The sequence below is a fragment of the Triticum aestivum genome, chromosome 5B (genome assembly GCF_018294505.1).
Source record: "Triticum aestivum cultivar Chinese Spring chromosome 5B, IWGSC CS RefSeq v2.1, whole genome shotgun sequence".
Taxonomy (NCBI): Eukaryota; Viridiplantae; Streptophyta; class Magnoliopsida; order Poales; family Poaceae; genus Triticum; species Triticum aestivum.
The window spans coordinates 641423701-641427950 of record NC_057807.1 but is presented as its reverse complement, the minus strand read 5'-3'; the positions used below and the strand labels follow the sequence as shown (position 1 = coordinate 641427950).

The 4250-nt window shown below is 44.9% G+C and overlaps 1 long non-coding RNA gene across 1 annotated transcript; it reads right to left on the bottom strand.

The window, feature by feature from the left end:
- Positions 1 to 1098: 1098 nt before the first annotated feature.
- On the bottom strand, positions 1099 to 1681 carry LOC123117334 (uncharacterized). Its single transcript, XR_006457343.1, has 3 exons — positions 1599 to 1681; positions 1423 to 1488; positions 1099 to 1344 (listed from the first exon to the last, which is right to left on the bottom strand). It is a non-coding gene; the product is annotated as an uncharacterized lncRNA (long non-coding RNA).
- Positions 1682 to 4250: the final 2569 nt, after the last annotated feature.

Below are 4250 nucleotides of genomic sequence, written 5' to 3'. Positions count from 1 at the left end.
GAGATAAAAAAAATGTGCATTAGACTTCAAAGCAAAATGAGCCTGGACCATCAAGGGAATCAAATTTCAGAGGATCACCAGGGGCCTCATCTCGCTGTAACTGGTAGGGAGGAGCAGCCACTTTATCCATTCCTAATATAGCACAAGTAATTTATTAGTTGTAATAACAGAAGAAAATGCAGTGGAAATCACAATTTGGGATATGATCGAGAACTCCTAATTGGTAATGCACTATTACTGAACTATAGACATAGAGAAAGCTATAATAGGAAGTAGCATGACCTGAATCAATTGCTCAGCTTCTCAAAGAATCAGAGATTGTATATATGAGAAGTAAAACCGGTGTTGGCCGTAGATCTAAGGAGGGAACAAAACTAATCAGAATAAGTTGCACTACTCTATCATCAACAACATTATAGGGGCGCCTAAATTTTATAAAGCAACAACTCATGGAAACTTCTATTTTGACACGCCGGACCTCTGCTTTATAGGCCGCAAAAAACTATAGATAGTGATCCACAAAATCATTGGAGTTCCACCCTAATATATTTTCTTCACTGGTTGCACATCATCTTCCTCAAAACAGAACTATCTATACCTGAGACATTGACGTCGCTTGATAACAAATATCCTCTTATTAAATGTCATGATGAGAAATGTCACCCAATAGCATTCAACATTCTGCAAATTCACAAAGGTAGAATTAACTATTGGCTATTTAAGTAATCATATTTTTTAGATGAGCACACACATTAATGTCGATCTTTTCTTCAACGTTACTCCCTCCGTCACAGTTTACTAGTCCTACGCGTATATCTAGGTTGCCAATTTTAACACCCTAATATAAACTATATAACATAAAAATTATACCTTTTGAAAATAGAACATTTGAAGTTTATATTGGTATATTTTTTGTAATATATAACTTGTATTAGGTTGGTCAAATTGACGACCTAGGGATACGCGCATACCCTGTAAACTGAGAGAGAGGGAGTAACATCTGAATCATCTATGTGTAGACAAAAACTAAATCATACAATAAGTTCTACACTTGCATGAAAAAAGGGAGAAGGAAAAAAAAGAAGTCCTCACCTGCAATCGACATGTTGAAGGTGGAGGAACGGACATATACAATGCTCTCGTCACCGCGTGCAACCCAGCTAGCTCCAGCCCGCATCACTGCAGCAAGACAGTAGCTGTGGTAGTGCTGCCCCTGCTGTTCCATAAATCCTATATGTGGAAGACCTCGGTTGCGGGCTGGGCATTGTCCTCGACGGCGGCGCATTGATGTAGCTAGGTTTCGCGATTAAGGGTGCTTGCAGCCATATGGGAACAAAGGTAAAACTGAAAATTCAATGAGAAGCAGCACAAGGAGAACTACAGAGGTTAAAATAAGGACCATATCTGAATCTTTTAACTCACCGTGCACACGTTCTTCAGGCATATTTTGCCACTGATCCTAAAGACACGTCCATACATTACATCGTACTGCTGGTCAACAGAGCAAGATCAAAATACCAACATCCATTAGTTCGACATGTGTGTTGGTACCAACATTGTATGTGCCATGGGCTTGGGGGCCTGGAGCTCAGACCTACCAAAGGGCATCCCAGGGGCGACGTGGCCGAGGGCGTACCTGGAGCCCGCGCCAACGCTCCTGTCGTGAATTGCCGTACGAAACCTGCAGCACATTAACACACAAATTTGACAAATGATCTCAACAATCAGGCGAAGAGGTAGGGGTAGCACTAACTGAGGTAGGAGGAAAATGATCGTGGCGTGGTCGGCAATAGAAGATCTCATGGTGGCGGCACCGGAAGGACATGGTCTTGTGCACGCCCTCTTCGACATCATTGCTGTAGTTATTGTGGCTAGCGAGAGGTTGTGGAGGGGAAGTGCGCAGCTTCAGGACATTGTGATCTGGAGACTCCGAATCTCCGATCACCCGTGCCGCTCACGAGATGGGAACCCGGCGATGGTGCGTGGAGTCGTCGAGGGGCACGCGGTGACCGTGAGCAGCGGCGGCGGCGCATGGAGGCGTCGAGAGCAGGCTACTGGTTGTCTGGTTCACGCGAGACAGGCCTGGCGGGGGCGCGGCGCTAGGGTTCGGGAAGCTCCCTTTCTTCCATTATGGCAGCGCGAGGCGGATATGCTTCATGCGTGAGCGAGGCATGCAACGATTTGTGGAGCGATTGGGGCAGGCGAGGATTTGGGCGAGAGCGAGGAGTTGACTTCGTCCGAGGTGTCGGTGCTGGTTATCGATAGAAGAATTGCGCGAGGTGAAGGTGGAGCGATACGAACGAGACGAACGACTGACCGTATAACACGGGGACCGGCAGGGAAGACGGCGACCATCGGGGAAGACGATCGGCAGCGACGGCTCCTTCCTCAGTGGAACACGGCGAAGGAAGCGATTCTAGACATGGTGGGGGCTTGGTCTTCGGCGGCCACCTCGAGCCCTTCCATCACGGCCGCGCGACCTCAGATCCGGGAGCAGCTTCCTTGACGATGCGCGTCGCGGACGTGGAGCTTCGCCGCCTAACCTTTACGATATGCAAGCGGATCCGACAATGGGGAGAAGGGTGGGAGCGGTGGAGGTGTCTGAGCGGGAGGGAAGCAGGGGCGGCGGAGGCGGAGGAGCAAGAGATGGGGCAGCGCCGCACCGGGAGGAGAGGGGAAGAGAGCGGTCGCACGAGGGGTGGATGGAGAGGAGGGTTTTTTTCGTGCGAGGGAGGCTAAGGCGTCGTCATAGTTGTCCCTGGTTAACCTAGGAAATATCGTAGATTTTTTTAGGACGAAAAAAAACCAGCGGAGGTGGGACGAAAATTGACCGGCGGAGACTACCAACTGCTCCATTAGGAGTAGAGATTATACTCAATGATGAGGATGGAATTAGTGGATGCTTTCTGTCAATAATGGATGTATAATCGGTATAACTGGATTCTGGATTGATGTGCTTTAGACTGATGACCCAATGTGCCTATTTGAACAAATCCAGTGTTGGACATGAAATGCATATATACACGGATACACCAACATGCATGGTGTTTGAACTAATTTCTTTCTTTCTTCACGTACTACTAACTTCTCTATTTCCCCTAGGGATTCCCATTTCTCTTTTTTTATTTAAGATATTCCTGGATTTACCATCCATTTTTATGGGCTTCCCATTTGAATTCCAGGGTAATTGAGTGGTACTCTCCTTGGACGGACATAGCGATTTATCCTGGGATTTTTATTTTTTTGCTCAAACTGCCTTCTGCTTTGCGGCATGGGATTGGTTAGTTTTCGGTTTGGCAGCTGATAGGTGAGTGCACTGACAGGGCAAAAATTTCAGGGGATGTGATTACCTGCATGTCAATGGATGTGACTACGTGCATGTGATTAGCTCGTTTTTTAGTTATTATTAATTTTTTCGATTGAGATTTTTTTTCTTTCATGTGATTAGCTTAGGTGTTTTTGAATTTTTTTTTTCTGATTGAGATATTTTTCCTTCATGTGATTAGCCATGTCCTCTGGCAGTACGGCATGTTCTCCACCAACCTCTGCCCGGTCGGCCCAATTTCGAACGAAGCATGTCCTTCTCTCCCAATGATGGTTTCGCTTTGATCTTTAAACACGCCATAGGATAGCGGCCCCATTGCTCCTGGCCATGCTTCTTCCCGCCTCCGATCGTGAGCTGTTCAAGGTTGTGCTCACTATAGCATCACCTGATTATCAATGATCATAACTATTAACACATTTGAAGCCACAAAGAGAAACCTGTTTCCAATGCAAGAGAAGGCACGCACCAACCAATGACAGTTCAACATGTAACCGCCTAGCAAAATAAATTCACAAGACAGATTAAGATCCTAGCGAAGATATGCACCAATTTGCAAAAGATCTATACAAGTTCATCACATGCATGAAGCCGCGATGTCATAAAAAAATGAAATGTGTTTAGTCTTATTAAGATAGTGTCGATGTGTATTTTGGACTTTGTAAGATGTAGCACTCATCCTAATAATTAGTGTATCGTCCTCAATTTGCTTTTATCATGTCTTGCCCTTTTTTTCATTACAAACTTACGAATTTGCTTTCATGCATGTTTTGCCCTTTTCATACTAACATATGGAACTAAAGATTTTCATTTTAAGTTTAAGTTTATAAAACAAGACAAAAGCAACATATATACGAAACTTAACATTAATACATATGCACGGTGATGATAAATGTGTCATTTCTAGCTTCTTCTTTTATGATTGTAA